Source organism: Artibeus jamaicensis, unplaced genomic scaffold (genome assembly GCF_021234435.1).
Source record: "Artibeus jamaicensis isolate MK-2021 breed Jamaican fruit bat unplaced genomic scaffold, CSHL_Jam_final contig_233, whole genome shotgun sequence".
Taxonomy (NCBI): Eukaryota; Metazoa; Chordata; class Mammalia; order Chiroptera; family Phyllostomidae; genus Artibeus; species Artibeus jamaicensis.
In genome coordinates this window covers 47,741,038-47,751,837 of record NW_026521486.1, presented here as the reverse complement: position 1 = coordinate 47,751,837, position 10,800 = coordinate 47,741,038, and the positions used below count along the sequence as shown (strand labels likewise).

Genomic DNA, 10,800 nt, shown 5'->3' with positions numbered 1-10,800 from the left:
CCCAGAAATTTTCCATGGTAGTGGGATATTGGTTCAAGACATTAAAAGATTTCTTCCAAGATAGGAGGTGCAAATAAAGAGAGAAAAGAAGTAAAGGAGAAGGTAATGAACATGCACTAAGCAATTACTATTTGTCAGTCACCTTAAGTATATTATTTTCATTATAATGTAATCTGTACACCAATCAAAAAGTCAGAGAAGGCTCATTGAAAGCAGGGGCAGCCACTCCAATCCAAATCCCTGCAAGCTGTGCACACACTGAAGCAACCATGTCTATGGGACCTACAGTTGACATTGATCTTGGCACTACCTACTCTTGTATGGGTGTCTTTGAGCAAAGAAAGGTGGAAATAATTGCCAATGATCAGGGAAACTGACCACCTTAAGTTATTTCACCATTCCTGGTGCCAAATGATTGATCAATGATGCTACAAAGAATCAACTTGCAATAAATCCTACCAACATGATGTTTGATGCCAAATGCTTAATTGGATGTATATTTGATGATGCTATTGTCCAATCTGATATGAAGTATTGGCCCTTCATGGTGGTGAATGATGCTGGCAAGGCCAAGGTCTGAGTAGAATACAAGGGAGAGACAAAACATTTCTATCCAGGAAAGGTGTCATTTACGGTTTTGACAAAGATGAAGGAAGTCACAGAAGCCTACCTTGGGAAGACTGTTACCAATGCTATTGTCACAGTGCCTGCCTACTTCAATAACTCTCAGTGTCAGGCTACCAAAGACGCTGGAACTATTGCTGGTCTCAATTACTTTGAATCATCAATAAGCCAACTGCTGCTGCTATTGCTTATGAGTTAGACAAAAAGTTTGAAACTAAAAGAAATCTGCTGATCTTTGACATGGGGAAGGTGGCACTTTTGGTGTGTCAATTCTCATAACTGAAGATGGAATCTTTGAGGTCAAATCTATAGCTGGGGACACACACTTGGTGGAGAGGACTTTGACAACAAAATGGTCAACCATTTCATTGTAGAGTTCAAGCATACACATAAAAAGGACACCAGGGAGAGCAAGAGTTTATGAGGGCTGTTCTTGCCTTCAGTATGAACATGCTAAGCACATTCTCTCTTCCAGTATCCAGGCCAGTATTGAGATTGAGTCCCTCTGTGAAGGAATTGACTTCTATAGCTCTATCAACCATGCCTGATTTGAAGAATTGAATGCTGACCTTTTCTGTGGCACCCTGGACCCTGTAGAGAAAACCCTTCAGGGTGCCAACCTTGACAAGTCCCAGATACATGATATTGTCCTGGTGGGTGACTCTACCTATATCCCCAAGATTCAGAAATTCCTGGAGGAATTTTTTAATGGAAAAGAGTTGAATAAGAGCATCAACCTTAATGAGGCTGTTGCTGAAGGTGCAGTTGTCCAGACAGCCATCCTCTCTGGAGATAAATCTGAAAATGTTCAAGATTTGCTACTGTTGGATGGCACTCCCATTTCCTGTGGCATTGAGACTGCGGGTGGAGCCATGACTGTCCTCATCAAGAGCAATACTACATTCCTATCAGGTAGATGCAGGCCTTCATTGCCTACTCTGGCAACTGGCCTGGTGTGCTCATTCGGTTTTATGGAGGATTCACACTTTCAGCCTGCATGAATCTTTTGTTCTGAGGTAGGTCTCTTGTAGACAGCATATCGTATTTTGCTATGTATAGTGCACACATTTTTGCCCAAATTTTTGAGGGATAAATAAGGATGCTAATTGTACATACATAGAACTAAAACTGCAGGTATGTATTATACATGGCAAAATATGTTATATGTGGGTGGTGTTTTATTATCTATTCAGCTACCCTATGTATTTCGATTGGGGCATTTAATCCATTTACATTTAAGGTTATTATTGATAAGTGTTTGGTCATTGCCATTTTTTCCCTTTGTACTGTGTCCCATCCCACCCCACCCCACCCCACACCCCCTGCCCTTTCTTCCTCTCCTTCTTTCTTCTTCTTAAAGTAGTCCCTTTAGCATTTCTTGCAATGCTAGTTTGGTGGAGCTATTCTCTCTTATCCTTTTTTTTTGTCTGGAAAACTGTTTATTTCTCCTTCCATTTTGAATTAGAGCCTTGCTGAATACAGTAGTCTTGGTTACAGGTCCTTGTTTTTCATTACTTGGATTATTTCATGCCAGTCCCTTCTGGCTCGTAGTGTTTCTGTTGAGAAGTCAGCTGACAGCCTAATCAAAGCTCCCTTGTGTGTTACTAGCTGTTTCTCCTTTGTTGCCTTTAGGAATCTCCTGTTGTCTTTAAATTTTGCCATTTTTATTGTGAAGTGTTTTGGAGTGGGCCTCTTTGGGTTCATCTTGATTGGGACCCTCTGTGCTTCCTGAACTTGCGTGACTTTTTCCCTCACCAAGTTAGAGAGTTTTCTGTCTTCTTTTTTCAAACAGGTTTTCTATCTATTGCTCATCTCTTCTCCTTCTGGTAGTTGTGTAATGTGGATATTATTACATTTTATGTTGTTCTAAAGCTCCCTTAAACTATCTTCATTTTTTTGGTTTGTTTTATTTCTCTGACTGGGTGCTTTTTCTCTACTTTGTCTTCCAGCTCACTGATGTCATCCTCTGCTTCATCTATCCTGCTTTTAATTCCTTCCATTGTATTCTCCATTTCAGATATTGTATTTCTACCTGGTTCTTATTCATAGTTTCTATGTCCTTTCCATGCTTATGTAGTTCCCACTAATTTTCTTGTAGTTCTAAGTTTCTTGGGCATCCTTATAACTATTACTTTGAATTCTATTTCTGATAAGTTTCTTGCCTCAATTTCATTTAGCTCTTTTTATGGGGATTCCTGCTTTCCTTTTGATTGGGGTTGTGTTCCTTGTCTTCTCATTTTAGGTGATTCTTTTGGTTTGTTTCTATGTATTAGGTTGATCTGCTTTGACTTCCTGTCTTCATCGTGTGGCCTTCTGCAGTAGGAGCCCTGTGGGTCTCAGTGGTGCAGTGTCCTTGATCTCCTATTCTGTTGTACAGGTGTTGACAGAACAAAAGAAACAGCAGGGAAAACAAAACCCATACCAGAAACCCTCCTCTCCACAACAACAGAAATATCAATGACAAATGAGCAGAGATTAATAAAGGTGGGAAGTAAATAAGAATATTATTTTAAAAAGTAAAACAGAATATGATATGACTAAGGGAAAGAAAAATGATTTTGAGAGGGTAGAGGGAGGAGAAATAATAAGAGTAGGGAATAGAAACAAGGTGAAGAAAGGGAAATATAAAATCTAAAGCATAAATGAGAAAGGGAAAGAAGAAGGCAAAATGGAGTAAGACAAAGAAAGAGTAAAATATGAAATTTGAAATAAAAAAAGATAGTGAACGAATAGGAACAAAATCGAAGAAAAAATATTTAAAAGCTATGCAAGAGAAAAAACCTTGCAAACAATAAAGAAGAATGAGGTGGAATTTGTCTCAGCGAAGTCCAGTGCTTGGCCGCAGGCCTCTCCTTCTAGACTTGAGTCTGGCAATGTCAGACATCATACCCATCTAGCTCTAGGCAGCCTGTTCATGACCGCAAGCGACCCACAGTCTGTGCTATCTTCTGGCTTGGCTGCATCTGGGATGGTCCTCGCTGTTCTGCTCTGCTGGCTTTTCATCAGCACCGCTTTTCACCAGCGGAGTGTCATCCAAGTCTGAAAGCACCATAGTTACCACCTGTACCTGCCTCTATCTGTGGTCTTGCCATTAGTCTTCACCTAGCTGCTGACTCGTCTCTTTTTGAGAGGGTTTCTGGTGCAATTGAAAGGATGGGGCCCCTGGATCTTCCCCTTGAAGGTGTTATTTAGACGTAAGGGTATGAAGATGGTGGGTGTGTTCCCTCACCCTTGCACCACGTCTTGGTCTGTCCCAGATTATTTCCAATAATGTATAGTTTTTGATGAGTTAGCTGTCTGCTTCATGTGAGGGGCCAATCTGTGTAAAAGGGTCAGCTCTTTCCTGCCTGGTGCTGATGGCAGCTCTGTTTGAGAGCAGAGGCTGGGCAGGGCCCTGAATTCCCTTTGCTGAGCCAATTTCTGTAATCTCTGCCCAGCTGGTTTCAGTGGAATAGGGCCTGAGGAACCAGTGTGTCTCGCCACAGCTGAGAAAAGTTCAGAAATGCTCCCTTGATGGCTTTCTTTCCTTGGAAGATACGTGCCCGGGGGCTGGCTCCCGAGTCTGACTGGACTGTTCTGCTGGAGGGCATGGGTATGCTTTTCCCTCCCCAGATGTTTTTACTCTGGGGTTGGGGAGAGTGTCTGCCTGGCTGCAAAGAATCCTTGGTGCTTAACTCTTGCCTAACTCCCAGCCCACTGCTAGTTGAGCTGGGAGGGGCCCAGCAAACCCCTTGTTGCAAAACTCTCTGAACTCCCTGCCCAGATGGATTCAGTGGGAACAAATTGCACTTTCCATCTGGTCTCTTTGCTGGAAGAGCAGCTGTGTGTGGGGGTCTTTGCCGGGTCACTTTTCAGCTCCTTTAAAAAAAGACTCTGCAGTACCCATACTGCAATGCTAAGTAGCTGTCTGGTTCTCTGGGCATAGCCCCTCCCCCAAAAGCTAAATGTCTCTCATGGTCAGGGCTGACTGCAGACTCCTGGTGTCTCTGACAGCCCCAGGTGCAGCAACCTGATCGTTTTAGGCAATTGAGCCCCTTTTTGGAATTCTCTAGGTTGGTGCTACCGTTACGGAAACGCTATTCACTATGTGTGTGTAGCCTAGGTCTCTCACATTCATATATCCTCCAGAATCTCTCCCGGTTAGGGTTGGGGATCCCTGTGTGGGACTAGGGCCCCCTGTTCCAAGACAGAAGGGAGCTCCTAAGCCGTAATTTCTGTCTGGTCTTTCTGCCGCTGCAGGTGCCACATACAGGGTTTCCGGCCCCCCCCCCCCCCCCAGCTTATAAGATCTCCTTACCAGAGTACAAAGCATCTTCTCTACTCCTTGGCTTCAAAACTTCTTATCAGCTAAGATTCCATTGATTGTTATGGTTTATTGTCAGAAGACTGGCCCAAAATCCGAGTGAGGCAAGAGCAAGTGGATTCAGATTCCAGCTATTCGGCCACCATCTTCAGCCCTCTATTTCACCTCTTTCTAGAGTTTTCTATTCTTGCGTCTGTTTAGGGAGTCAGTCTTTATTTCTCTTAATTTTAACCTCTAAGGAAATCATCTTAGAGTACAGTTGTCTGAAGTTTATATGTCTAAGAATTACTAAATTTGATGGACTTTGGTTAATTATACTGAGTTTAACTCTTCTAAATCCTTTTTAATCCTTTGAGATATATGTTTTGAGACATCTCAAGATTCTTTGAGCCAAAACCATTCTCACTTTCTCAATTGGTAATTAATTTCTTAGACTTAATTTTTAAAATAGTTGAATTTATTCACATTTAGCAAACTTTATATAGCAGTACGTACCAGCACTTTTCCAAAAACTTCACAAATATTAACTCATTTAATTCTCATAATAATTTAAGAATTTAGGTACTGTCATTATTATTTTCATCTAGAGATGAGGAAACTCAGGCATGTAAATTTAAATCACCTAAGTGTACACAGCTGGTAGGTGGAGAAGCCAGAATTTGAATCCAGATAATTGTATTCCAGGGTCTGTATTATTAAAGGAACTTTATATTTAAAGGAATTAACATTTTTAAAGCTTTTATTACATACTGCAAAACTGCTTCACAGTCAAGAACGGAGTACCATTTAACCAGCCAGCTCTGACGTTATAGTTTAATTTTTTTTAATTTAATGGGTCAGAAATGGTATCTAATTATTTTAATTTTTAAAAAATTACTAATGAGTCTGAATGCTTTTGGATGGTTTTACCACTTCTACACACTAGGGGTTTTCTTACTTATATTTTTTAAAATCTTGGTGTTTTGATGATCTCTTTACATAATAAATTTAATATATCACTGCCTGTTGTATTTTCATCTATTTCCAATCAGTTACTTGTTAAAAACAAGTAAGGTACCTTTTGTTGTCGTGGTACCCAATTTTTCTGTGTAATGTATTGAAATCTGTCTTTCTTTTCATGATTTCTTGTATAAATTGGACAAAGCCCACAAGCCTGAATTCTTATAATGATTGTATAGATAATGCAATGGAGTGACAATTGGGAATCTTGAGACTGGGAAGGATTTGAGACTTGTCCAAATAGGGAAATCATCATTAAACTGCAATTAGTTGTTGATGAGACTAGGTATAGTGCAGTAAGATCTTCTGATTGTTTTTCTTCTAAGAAGCTAGAATCTAGATTTCTCTGAGATATTCTTCAGAGAAAATATTGCAGGCTTAATAAAACACATCTGCATAGGCCAGAGAGCTGATGATTTATCATCTTTGAATTAGAAGTTCTCTTTCATTCAAAATTCAATTCTATTCCAATTTTTCTGTGGGTTTTAAAATTTATTCAAAAATTTTACACTACTAGGCCATAATAAAGAAGGAAATCTTACCCTTTGAAACAGCATGGATGGACCTGGAGAGCATTATGCTAAGTAAAATAAGCCAGTCAGAGAAAGACAAATACCATATGGTTCCACTCATATGTGGAATCTAATAAACAAAATGAACTAATAAGTAAAACAGAAACAGACTCATAGGTAGAGAGCAGGCTGACAGCTGTTGGGGAGGGGGCTTACAGGTGGAGGGATTGAGCAAAAAAGAAAAAAAGAGAAAAAACTCATGGACATGGACAACATTGTGGTGAATCACCAGATGCTGATAGGGATTTGGGGGAGGGGGAGGGGGTACAGGGAGGTAAATGGTGATGGACAGAGACTGGACTTGGGGTGGTGAATACACAATACAGAGCATAGACGATGCATTGTAGAGTTGTGTGCCTGAAACCTGTGTAATTTTATTAACCAGTGCCACCCCAATAACTTCAAGAAAAAGGAAAATACATATATACAAACTATATATATATATAAACTATATATATATTTTATATATAAACTATAATTAGACTGTGGTACAAAGCATCTAGATGCTTTCTTAAAACAAACAAAAGGAAAGAGATTAATTTACATTTCTCAGTTCTTCTCCCTTGCCCACAAGTTTTTTTCTTTCCTTCTTGGAATGCAAAAGGATCAAGGAAATGATGATGATGATGAAATATTAAAGATTATGATGCTAGTTTCTCTAATTTTAAAGGAACAATTTTCTCTTTTTCTCTGTATGATGGCCTTATAATGCTTTCATTGTCTAATTAGTAGAATGTAATTTGCTTGTTCATTTGAAATTAGGGCAGGAGAGTCCATAGATAAATTGGAGTTTAAAATTCCTCAAAAGAAAGCTAAATAAAAAGGGAGAAATACACAGAGTAATGCAAATATTTCAAAGCAGAATAAATAATCTAATCATGCATTAAATATTGCAATTCGATAAATGGATTTCAGTCAGATTTTAGCTAATGGGTTATATAGTTAGAGAGAGATCGCCCAAAATCACCCTGTTTAAATACTCATTTACTTACTCAAAAATTGTTAATCAAAAGCTTGCTCTTTATTAAAATCCAGTAGATATTTTTATCCCACTATTATATCCTGTAGTTATTGTTCCCTCACCATTTTGGCTCTGGGATTAATTGTACACTAATGAATACAAACATTTAGACAAGAATTATACCACAACCAGTGAATTCTTGATATGAAGTTACTCTTAATAATTAATTCCATAACCTAAATTAATTCCTTGATCAGTTTTCTAGTATAGTACTTAAAATATCTCCAGTTTTGCCATGTGAATAAAACTACTGAACACACTTTGATCCAGACTAATTCACTTATGTTAAATTTATCATTACAGTGCTGTTATATCAGTCTTTTGTCCAAATAAATTTTTACTATCCTCTGGTTTCTCTTCAGAATGTATACATTTTTTGCCTTTTACAAATAAATTTTTATGGTAATAGCTTCTGCTATTGTGAATTTTCTTTTGCGGGTATTATTTTTTATCCAGTCCCATTTTCCCAGGTAAAAATTTGTAGATCTAAATCTTACCACATACATACTCTGGTTTCTCTTCAGATCATATAAATCTTTTGCCTTTTACTAAATCTTACCACATACAGTTTTATCTACTTTCAATTTTATTTTGTAATTGTTATTTCTAGCAGTTATATTTAGGATTTATTTCTTAGCTAATCCATGATAAAATGATCAAGAACCTCAGTATTGGTCTATTGCCAAGAATTATCTATTATAAAGCCAATTTAATCTTTCTGGTTATTTGGGGGGATCTGTATAAACTGCCCATAGCACTTGGGGCTCAAAGAGCAAATTATGAGATCAAAAAACTTACTTCTTAAAAAATTAAGCTATTTTTCATTAAATGCAAGGGGCAATGCTAGGTTATTGGGGAAAGTGTTGCTGAGGATGTGGCATATGATCTACATCACAGAGATGAGAGAATTCACCAGATGCTAATGGGGGTGAAGGATATTACACGGAAAATGACCAGCATACGTAAGAGCATATAAGCATGGAGGCAAGAAGTGGAATGTGTATGCAGTAGGCACCAAATAAAAATTGCAAGAACAGATGAATGGATTTGTGCATGGTAAATAACTGAAGTATAGTGTGCATAAAGGGGATCAAAAAGGTTGAAATGAGAGAATGAAAGGCTGATTGGATCTGCAGATGAATGAAGGAGAAGCGGAAGAGGTCACCCAGCCTCCCACTTCAATGGGTAGATGTATCTCATGCTATTAACAAGAAAGCAAACACAGAAGGAAGCATAGGCTTTAGTCTAGTCTTTGTTCTTAGACCATTCTGAGCTGAAGTGAGACCTCATGTACCGGAATCTGTCCTGTTTTCAAAGGCCAGAAAAAAATATGTTTTCATTACTCATTTGGTCAGTCACTTTGAGGTGCTTTCAAATACTTTATTAAATAAAGTATTCCTTTTGTCTAACCTAATACTTTTGCACCTACCTCCATTTCCTATTCTGTCTTGTGAGAATTGGGGAACAGCCAGTCATCATATTTGAATAGGGCTATTTCCCAGAATGTTCTTTCTAAACCTCTAAAATCTCGCTTTTCAGTGTCCTGATTCAACTCTTTCTAATATATAACTCTTTGTTTCAGGGATGATTTTATCAGCCCATTGGCCACGGTTACTATATACATCAAAATTTTTTAAGTGTATGTGCTTATTCAGTTCTTATTGTTAGCATAGGTAGCTAATTATAAGCAAAGTAAGGGAGCAAAGGGACTCAGACAATAAACATAATAAACTAGAGAGCTGAATCCAATAATAAGCCTGCTTCACTAGGAAGTTGCAGCATTCATAGACTCCCCTGGGCACCGCTGCATCCTCTTCCTCAGGACCTAATCCCCAAAGCAGGTGGGAAGGATTGTTAATGGCCATCACCCAGGATTGCTGAGAGGGAGGGGAAAAACAGCAGGGGAACTCCTCTGTTAGCAGGGGAACTTCAAGGGAAGTCCCTCTAACTTTGAGGCATGCACAGTAGGAGCCAACATGGTGCCCATAAGAGGGAGGTCTCTAGCCTGGGGAAAGTATTGGAATGGATAAGTGACACAGGACTCTGGAAGGCCAGGAAATGAATTGGTTATGGAGAGGGCCCAGCACAAGCCCTTGAAGGACTGGGAAATTGGTTAGTTTGAAAGAGTGCCTGGTTCTTCCAAATGAAATAATATAATCAGAGCCTAACAAAGGCCCATAGCTCAGTAACACATTTGTTCACGCATTTGCACACTTGTGCATTCTTTCTCTGTAGCAACCACGCAAGGCCTGGGTACGGCAACACAGCACCAGTTGGAGCACAGCCTGGAACAGATGCCAAGCTTGCTGGATGGGGTGGAGACTGAACTGGACTAAGCTTTGGCATGGACTGAACCAATGGCATGGAATTTCTGAACCCTGGCCCTACTTCTGGGCTTGATTAAGAGAAGGCTGGGCTTCTTCCACAGCGGGATGGAAGGAAATAAGACACCAAGAACCTGAGGGCAGTCTTTTATTTCTAACCCAATAAATCTTACCAGTACACCTTATCCTATGCCTGGGTTCCCGCAATGCTTTTCTTGCAGCTCCATGAGAGAACCCTGTTTTCACTGGCAACATCATTATTCTTTTCTCCAGGTCTCCAATCAATTTTGTCTTTAGTTGTTTCTTATTTCTTGAAACTTTGAAGGAGGAAATGAGGATAGCAAGACATGGTAAAAGGGCTGTGAACATTTAGCCTGAGGAAAAAGATTAACATGGATAATAAATGTATTTAAATCTCTAAGGGATGTCCCCCTGCTCCCATAATAGCCATTTCTTTACCATGGGTTAAATTTAAAGAATGAGGAAGATAAGTATAAGAAATGTGGATTATAACATATGCAGTATATGCGTGTATGTGTGCATTCCTGACTAAAGGAGACATTAATGAATGGTATAACCTACAGGAGGTAGCAGCATCTCTGCTCTAGACACCTTGGTTTAGTGGAAAAGGTATTCTAAGGACTTACAAGGCCTGGTCTGAGTCTCATCACTTTAATTTACTAACTATATGACCTTGGACAATTACTTTAGCACTCTGAGCCTCAATTTCCTCATCTGTGAAATAGAGATAATATCTACTCCATGGATTTTCTGTAAGAGTTACTGTATTTTTAGGACTATAAGATGCACTGGACCATAGGACACACCTAGGTTTTAGAGGAGGAAAATAGGAAAAAAAGTTTTTGAAACAAAAAATGTGGTAAAATATGTAATAACCTATTACCTCGCTCTATACAAACCCCTCCCCACAATGAGCCAGGTAAGCTACATTCGGAC

General features: G+C 39.1%; 1 pseudogene; it reads left to right on the top strand.

Moving 5' to 3' along the window:
• Window positions 1-269: 269 nt before the first annotated feature.
• On the top strand, window positions 270-1,639 carry LOC119041472 (heat shock cognate 71 kDa protein-like; annotated as a pseudogene).
• The last annotated feature ends 9,161 nt before the right edge of the window (window positions 1,640-10,800 follow it).